General features: G+C 39.4%; 1 long non-coding RNA gene across 1 annotated transcript; it reads right to left on the bottom strand.

The window, feature by feature from the left end:
* Positions 1-1656: 1656 nt before the first annotated feature.
* LOC113616340 (uncharacterized) lies at positions 1657-9049 on the bottom strand. The gene is made up of 3 exons (XR_003431264.1): positions 9008-9049; positions 8526-8528; positions 1657-1723 (listed from the first exon to the last, which is right to left on the bottom strand). It is a non-coding gene; the product is annotated as an uncharacterized LOC113616340 (long non-coding RNA).
* Positions 9050-9398: the final 349 nt, after the last annotated feature.

The following is a 9398-nucleotide window of genomic DNA, read 5'->3' as shown; positions in this document are numbered from 1 at the left end:
TCCCCCGTCCCATGTCCTCAAGTCAATTCTCTACATCTGTATCTTTATTCCTGTCCTGCCCCTGGGTTACTCAGAATCATTTTTTTTTTATTCCATATATATGTGTTAGCATGCACCAGTCAACATCTTCCTTGTTTTTTCTTTTTCTTTCTTTTCTTTGATATTTCCATCACTTTATTATAAGCAAGTTCAGTGAAGGGGTTTGTCTTATTTGTCAGGTAAACATTAGAAAAATGAAGTGTTTTCTTTCCAAGGATGTACATCTAATAATCTTCGCTGAAGCTTCAATCATTTTTTAAAAATCTTTATTGGAGTATAATTGCTTTACAATGCTGTGTTAGTTTCTGCTTTATAACAAAGTGAATCAGTTATACATATACATATGTTCCCATATCTCTTCCCTCTTGCGTCTCCCTCCCTCCCACCCTCCCTAGCCCACCCCTCTAGGTGGTCACAAGGCACCGAGCTGATCTCCCTGTGCTATGCGGCTGCTTCCCACTAGCTATCTATTTTACGTTTGGTAGTGTATATATGTCCATGCCTCTCTCTCGCTTTGTCATAGCTTACCCTTTCCCCTCCCCATATCATCAAGTCCATCCTCTAGTAGGTCTGTGTCTTTACTCCTGTCTTACAACTAGGTTCTTCATGACATTTTTTTATCTTAAATTCCATATATATGTGTTAGCATACGGTATTTGTCTTACTCTTTCTGACTTACTTCACTCTGTATGACAGACTCTAGGTCTATCCACCACATTACAAATGGCTCAATTTCGTTTCTTTTTATGGCTGAGTAATATTCCATTGTATATATGTGCCACGTCTTCTTTATCCATTCATCCGATGATGGGCACTTAGGTTGTTTCCATCTCTGGGCTATTGTAAATAGAGCTGCAATGAACATTTTGGTACATGACTCTTTTTGAATTTTGGTTTTCTCAGGGTATATGCCCAGTAGTGGGATTGCTGGGTCATATGGTAGTTCTATTTGTAGTTTTTTAAGGAACCTCCCTACTGTTCTCCATAGTGGCTGAACCAATTCACATTCCCACCAGCAGTGCAAGAGGGTTCCCTTTTCTCCACACCCTCTCCAGCATTTATTGTTTCTAGATTTTTTGATGATGGCCATTCTGACTGGTGTGAGATGATATCTCATTGTAGTTTTGATTTGCATTTCTCTAATGATTAATGACGTTGAGCATTCTTTCATGTGTTTGTTGGTAGTCTGTATATCTTCTTTGGAGAAATGTCTATTTAGGTCTTCTGCCCATTTTTGGATTGGGTTGTTTGTTTTCTTGCTATTGAGCTGCATGAGCTGCTTGTAAATTTTGGAGATTAATCCTTTGTTGGTTGCTTCATTTGTTTATTTTTATTTCCATTTTTCTAGGAGGTGGGTCAAAAAGGATCTTGCTGTGATTTATGTCATAGATTGTTCTGCCTATGTTTTCCTCTAAGAGTTTGATAGTTTCTGGCCTTACATTTAGGTCTTTAATCCATTTTGAGCTTCTTTTTGTGTATGGTGTTAGGGAGTGCTCTAATCTCATACTTTTACATGTACCTGCCCAGTTTTCCCAGCACCACTTACTGAAGAGGCTGTCCTTTCTCCACGGTACATTCCTGCCTACTTTATCAAAGATAAGGTGACCATATGGGCGTGGCTTTATCTCTGGGCTTTCTATCCTGTTCCATTGATCTATCTTTCTGTTTTTGTGCCAGTACAATACTGTCTTGATTACTGTAGCTTTGTAGTATAGACTGAAGTCAGGGAGCCTGACTCCTCCAGCTGCGTTTTTCGTTCTCAAGATTGCTTTGGGTATACAGGGTCTTTTGTGTTTCCATAGAAATTGTGAAATTTTTTGTTCTAGTTATGTGAAAAATGCCAGTGGTAGTTTGATAGGCATTGCATTGAATCTGTAGAGAATTTGGGTGGTAGAGTCATGTTCACAATCTTGATTCTTCCAATCCAAGAACATGATATATCTCTCCACCTATTTGTATCATCTTTACTTTCTTTCATCAGTGTCTTATAATTTTCTGCATACAGGTCTTTTGTCTCCTTAGGTTGGTTTATTCCTAGATATTTTATTCTTTTTGTTGCAATGGTAAATGGGAGTGTTCTCTTGATTTCCCTTTCAGATTTTTCATCATTAGTGTATAGGAATGCCAGAGATTTCTGTGCATTAATTTTGTATCTGGCTACTTTACCAAATTCATTGGCTCTAGTAGTTTTCTGGTAGCATCTTTAGAATTTTCGATGTATAGTGTCATGTCATCTGCAAACAGTGACAGCTTTACTTCTTCTTTTCCGATTTTGATTCCTTTTATTTCCTTTTCTTCTCTGATTGCTGGGAATAAAACTTCCAAAACTATCTTGAATAAGAATGGTGAGAGTGGGCAACATTGTCTTGTTCCTGATCTTAGTGGAAATGCTTTCAGTTTTTCACCATTGAGGATGTTGTTGGCTGTGGGATTGTAATATATGGCCTTTATTATGCTGACAAAAGTTCCCTCTATGCCTACTTTCTGCAGGGTTTTCTATCATAAATGTGTGTTGAATTATGTCGAAAGCTTTCTCTGCATCTATTGAGATGATCATACGGTTTTTCTCCTTCAATATACTAATATGGTTTATCACACTGATTGATTTGCATATATTGAAGAATCCTTGCATTCCTGGAATAAACCCCACTTGATCATGGTGTATGATCCTTTTAATGTGCTGTTGGATTCTGTTTGCTAGTATTTTGTTGAGGATTTTTGCATCTATGTTCATCAGTGATATTGGCCTGTAGTTTTCTTATTTGAGACATCCTTGTCTGGTTTTGGTATCAGGGTGATGGTGGCCTCGTAGAATGAGTTTGGGAGTGTTCCTGCTTCTGCTATATTTTGGAACAGTTTGAGAAGGGTAAGTGTTAGCTCTTCTCTAAATGTTTGATAGAATTCACCTGTGAAGCCATCTGGTCCTGGGCTTTTGTTTGTTGGAAGTTTTTTAATCACAGTTTCAATATCAGTGCCTGTGATTGGTCTGTTCATATTTTCTATTTCTTCCTGATTCAGTCTTGGCAGGTTGTGCATTTCTAAGAATTTGTCCATTTCTTCCAGGTTGTGCATTTTATTGGCATAGTGTTGCATGTAGTAATCTCTCATGATCTTTTGTTTCCCTGCTGTGTCAGTTGTTACTTCTCCTTTTTCATTTCTAATTATATTGATATTAGTCTTCTCTCTTTTTTTCTTGATGAGTCTGGCTAATGGTTTATCAATTTTGTTTATCTTCTCAAAGAACCAGCTTTTAGTTTTATTGATCTTTGCTATCATTTCCTTCATTTCTTTTCCATTTATCTCTGATCTGAATTTTATGATTCTTTCCTTCTGCTAGTTTTGTTTTCTTGTTGCTATTGTTCTTCTTTCTCTAATTTCCTTATGTGCAAGGTTAGGTTGTTTATTCGAGATATGTCCTGTTTCTTAAGGTAGGATTGTATTGCTATAAACATCCATCTTAGAACTGCTTTTGCTGCATCCCACAGATTTGGGGTCATCGTGTCTCCATTGTCATTTGTTTCTAGGTATTTTTTGATTTCCTCTTTGATTTCTTCAGTGATCACTTCATTATTAAGTAGTGTATTGGTTAGCCTCCATGTGTTTGTATTTTTTTACAGATCTTTTCCTGTAATTGATATCTAGTCTCATAGTGCTGTGGTCGAAATGATACTTGATAAAGTTTCAATTCTCTTAAATTTACCAAGGGTTGATTTGTGACCCAAGATATGATGTATCCTGGAGAATGTTCCATGAGCTCTTGAGAAAAATGTGTATTCTGTTGTTTTGGGATGGAATGTTCTATAAATATCAATTAAGTCCACCTTGTTTAATGTATCATTTAAAGCTTGTGTTTCCTTATTGATTTTCATTTTGGATGATCTGTCCTTGGGTGAAAGTGGGGTGTTTGAGTCCCCTACTCTGAATGTGTTACTGTCAATTACCCCTTTTATGGCTGTTAGTATTTACCTTATGTATTGAGGTGCTCCTATGTTGGGTGCATAAATATTTACAATTGTTATATGTTCTTCTTGGATCGATCCCTTGATCTTTATGTAGTGTCCTTCTTTGTCCCTTCTAATAGTCTTTGTTTTAAAGTCTATTTTTTCTGACATGAGAATTGCTACTCCAGCTTTCTTTTGGTTTCCATTTGCATGAACTATCTTTTTCCATCTCCTTTCTTTCAGTCTGTATGTGTCTCTAGGTCTGAAGTGGGTCTCTTGTAGACAGCAAATATATGGGTCTTGTTTTTGTATCCATTCAGCCAGTCTGTGTGTTTTGGTGGGAGCATTTAGTCCATTTACATTTAAGGTAGTTATTGATACGTATGTTCCTATCTCCATTTTTTAATTGTTTTGGGTTTGATATTGTAGGTCTTTTCCTTCTATTGTGTTTCTTGCCTAGAGAAGTTCCTTTAGCATTTGTTGTAAAGCTGGTTTGGTGGTGCTGAACTCTCTCAGCTTTTGCTTGTCTGTAAAGGTTTTAATTTCTCCATCAAATCTGAATGAGATCCTTCCTGGGTAGAGTAATCTTGGTTGCAGCTTTTTCTCTTTCATCACTTTAAATATGTCCTGCCAGTCCCTTCTGGCTTGCAGAGTTTCTGCTGAAAGTTCAGCTGTTAACCTTATGGGGATTCCCTTGTGTGTTATTTGTTGTTTTTTTCTTGCTGCTTTTGATATGTTTTCTTTTTATTTAATTTTTGACAGTTTGAGTAATATGTGCCTTGGTGTATTTCTCCTTGGGTTTATCCTGTATGGGACTCTCTGTGCTTCCTGGACTTAATTAACTATTTCCTTTCCCCTATTAGGGAAGTTTTCAACTATAATCTCTTCAAATATTTTCTCAGTCGCTTTCTTTTTCTCTTCTTCTTCTGGAACCCCTATAATCCGAATGCTGGTTCATTTAATGTTGTCCCAGAGGTCTCTGAGACTGTCCTCAGTTCTTTTCATTCTTTTTTCTTTATTCTGCTCTTCAGTAGTTATTTCCACTATTTTATCTTCCAGGTCACTTATCCGTTCCTCTGCCTCAGTTTTTCTGCTATTGATCCCATCTAGAGTATTTTTCATTTCATTTATTGTGTTGTTCATCATTTGTTTCATCTTTAGTTCTTCTAGGTCCTTGTTAAATGTTTCTTGCATTTTGTCTATTCTATTTCCAAGATTTTGTATCATCTTTACTATCATTATTCTGAACTTTTTTTCAGGTAGACTGCCTCTTTCCTCTTCGTTTGTTAGGTCTGGTGCATTTTTATCTTGCTCCTTCATCTGCTGTGTGTTTTTCTGTCTTCTCATTTTGCTTATCTTACTGTGTTTGGGGTCTTCTTTTTGCAGACTGCAGCTTCGTAGCTCCCATGGTTTTTGGTGTCTGTCCCCAGTGGCTAAGGTTGGTTCAGTGGGTTGTTTAGGCTTCCTGGTGGAAGGGACTAGTGCCTGTGTTCTGGTGGATGAGGCTGGATCTTGTCTTTCTGGTCGGCAAGTCCACGTCTGGTGGTGTGTTTTGGGGTGTCTGTGGACTTCTTATGATTTTAGGCAGCCTCTCTGCTAATGGGTGGGGTTGTGTTCCTCTCTTGCTAGTTGTTTGGCATAGGATGTCCAGCACTGTAGCTTGCTGGCCGTTGAGTGAAACTGAGTGCTGGTGTTGAGATGGAGATATCTGGGAGAGTTTCACCATTTGATACTATGTGGAGCTGGGAGGTCTCTTGTGGACCAGTGTCCTGAAGTTGGCTCTCCCACCTCAGAGGCACAGCACTGACTGCTAGCTGCAAGACCAAGAGTCTTTCACCCACACAGCTCAGAATAATAGTGGGAAAAGGTAGAAAGAAAGAATTAGTAGAAATAGAAAGAAAGAAGGAAAGAAAGAAAGAAAGAAAGGAGGGAGGGAGGGAGGGATGGTGGAAGGAAGGAAGGAGGGAAAGAAGGAAAAAAAGAAAGAAAGAAGATAAAGTAAAATAAAGTAAGATAAAATAAAGTTATTAAAATAAAAAATAATTACTAAGAGAAAAAAAGTTTTTTAAAAATGGACTGATACAACCCTAGGACAAATGGTGGAAGCTATACAGAAAAAATCTCACACAGAAGCATGTACATACACACTGGCAAAAAGAGGAAAAGACAAAAAAATCATAAATCTTGCTCTCAAAATCCACCCCGTTAATTTGGGGTGATTTGTTGTCTATTAATGTATTCCACAGATGCAGGGTACATCAAATTGATTGTGGAGCTTTAATCCCCTGCTTCTGAGGCTGCTGGGAGAGATTTTCCTTTCTCTTCTTTGTTCTCACAGCTCCCAGGGGCTCAGCTTTGGATTTGGCCCCGCCTCTGCGTGTAGGTGGCCAGAGGGCGTCTGTTCTTCGCTCAGACAGGACGGGGTTTAAGGAGCTGATGATTCGGGGGCTCTGGTTCACTCAGGCCAGAGGGAGGGAGGGGCACGGAGCGCGGGGCGAGCGTGTGGCGTCAGTGGCCAACATGACGTTGCACCAGCCTGGGGCACGCCGTGCATTCTCCCTGGGGAGTTGTCCCTGGATCCCGGGACCCTGGCAGTGGCGGGCTGCACAGGTTGCCCGGAAGGGGGGTGTGGATAGTGACCTGTGCTCACACACAGGCTTCTTGGTGGCGGCAGCAGCAGCCTTAGCACCTCATGCCCGTCTCTGGGGTCCGCGCTTTTAGCCATGGCTCGCGCCCGTCTCTGGAGCTCCTTTAAGCAGCAGTCTTAATCCCCTCTTCTCGCCCACCAGGATGAGGAGTCTTGCCTCTTCGGCAGGTCCAGACTTTTCTCCGGACTCCCTCCCGGCTAGCTGTGGCGCACTCACCCCCTGCAGGCTGTGTTCATGCTGCCAACACCAGTCCTCTCCCGGCGCTCCGACTGAAGCCCAAGCCTCAACTCCCAGCCCTGCCCTCCCCGGCGGGTGAGCAGACAAGCCTCTCGGGCTGGTGAGTGCCAGTCGACCCTGATCCTCTGTGCGGGAATCTCTTCACTTTGCCCTCCGCACCCCTGTTGCTGTGCTCTCCTCCGTGGCTCCGAAGCTCCCCCGCTCCGCCACCCGCAGTCTCCGCCCACGAAGGGGCTTCCTCGTGTGTGGAAACCTTTCCTCCTTCACAGCTCCCTCTCACTGGTGCAGGTCCCGTCCCTATCCTTTTGTCTCTGTTTATTCTTTTTTCTTTTGCCCTACTCAGGTACGTGGGGACTTTCTTGCCTTTTGGGAGGTCTGACGTCTTCTGCCAGTGTTCAGTATGTGTTCTGTAGGAGTTGTTCCACGTGTAGATGTATTTCTGGTGTATCTGTGGGGAGGAAGGTGATCTTCTCATCTTACTCTTCTGCCATCTTCCCGGAAGCCTGCCTTTGAAATCTTAATTGTGTCCTTGTTTAAATGGATAACTTAGTGTTGTTCCACAGTGATCTTATTTACTTGTGTTCAAACCCTTTGACATTTTTGACAATTTCCCTAAGTCAAATAGTGAATGAAGTCTTTTTGCCCTCAAGTTAATATTGAGATTTCCCAGACGGTCCCTAAGAAATCACAAGGATTTGGCTCTCTCTTTGTAAAAGGGAGATAATTAGATTTATTCAGCATGTTAAATAATGTGTGGGCACTGGCAACTAAGAAGTGATAATAAACCTCTGTAAGTTACTTTTTTAATTTTTAAGATTTTCTTTTATTTTTGTTTTATTTTTCAGCAAGTGTTCCCATATAGGCTGGGTTGAGTATTTTGGCCATGCAGTGCAGCTTGCGGGATCTTAGTTCCCCAATCAGGGATCAAACTTGTGCCCCCTGCAGTGGAAGCATGGAGCCCTTTCCACTGGACCACCAGGGAATTTCTGATTTTCTTTTATTTTATTGAAGCATAGTGGATGTACAATATTGTTAGCTTCAGGTGTACGATATAGTGATGTGACATTTAAATACATGACAAAATGGTCACCACAATAAATCTAGCAAGCAACCATCATTGTACAGTTATTACAGTATTATTGACTATATTCCTTATGTTGTTATTATCTCCCTGTGATTTATTTATTTTATAACTGAAGTGTTGTACATTTAAATCCATTTTATTTATTTTGCCAAGTCCCCCAAACCCCTCCCCTCTGGCTACCACCAGTTTTCTGTATGTATGAGTATCTTCCTGTTTTATTTTGATGGTTGTTTTTCAAACATTCTACATATATATGAAATCATACGATACTTGTCTCTCTCTGTCTGACTTATTTCACTTCTTCATCCATTCATCTATTGATAAACACTTAGGTTGTTTCCATATCTTGGCCATTGCAAATAATGCTGCAATGAACATAAGCATGAATATATCTTTTCAAGTTAGTGTTTTTGTTTTCTTTGGATAAATAACCAGACGTGGAATTCCTGGGTTGTACTCTAGTCCTATTTTTAATTTCTTGAGGAACCTCCATATTATTTTCCATCATGGCCGCACAAATATACACTCCCACCAACAATGCACAAGGGTTACCTATCTCTACATCTTCACCTACACTTGCTATGAACACTTTTTAATGATAGTCTTTCTGACAGGTGTGAAGTGCCATCTTGTTATGGTTTTTATTTGCATTTCCCTGATGATTAGTGACGTATATCTTTTCATTGATTTGTTGGTCATCTATACATCTTCTTTGGCAAAAAGTTTATTCAGGTTTTCTGTCCAATTTTTAATCACATTATTTGTTTTTTCTTGATATTGAGTTGTATGAGTTCTTTATAAATTTTGGATATTAACCCCTTATTGGATATTTCATTTGCAAATATATTCTCCCATTTGCCTTTTTATTTTGTTGATAGTTTCCTCTGCTGTGCAAAATCTTTTTAGTTTAGTGTAATCCGAGTTGTTTGTTTTTGCTGCTGTTGCTCTTGCTTAATGGGACCTCCTTTGTTGTAGGCTAATTGACCATATATGTATGGGTTTATTCTTGAGCTCTCTCCATTGATCTATGCATCTGTGTTTGTGCCAGTACAATACACTTCTGATTACTATAGCTTACTAGTATACTCTGAAAACAGGGAACGTGATACCTCCTGCTTTCTTAAGATTGCTGTGGCTATTCTGGGTCTTTTGTGAATCTATACTAAGTTTATAGTTATTTGTTCTAGTTCTGTGAAAAATACCATTGATATTTGATAAGGATTGCATTGAATATGGAAATTGCTTTGGATAGTATCAACATTTTATTGATATTAATTCTTCCATTTCATGAGAATTTAATATCTTTCCATTGATTTGTGCTATCTTCACTTTGTCTTCTTCTTTTTATTTTAATCAAAGTCTTATACTTTTTAGAGTACAGGTCTTTCACCAACTTGCATATTCCTAGGTATTTACTTCCTTTTGATGTCATTGTAAGTAGGATTGCTT

The sequence above is a fragment of the Aethalodelphis obliquidens genome, unplaced genomic scaffold, assembly GCF_003676395.1.
Source record: "Aethalodelphis obliquidens isolate GAN/ISIS:26980383/991018 unplaced genomic scaffold, ASM367639v1 scaffold134, whole genome shotgun sequence".
NCBI lineage: Eukaryota > Metazoa > Chordata > Mammalia > Artiodactyla > Delphinidae > Aethalodelphis > Aethalodelphis obliquidens.
The sequence above is the reverse complement of the archived record's forward strand: the minus strand, read 5'-3'. Positions and strand labels throughout refer to the sequence as shown.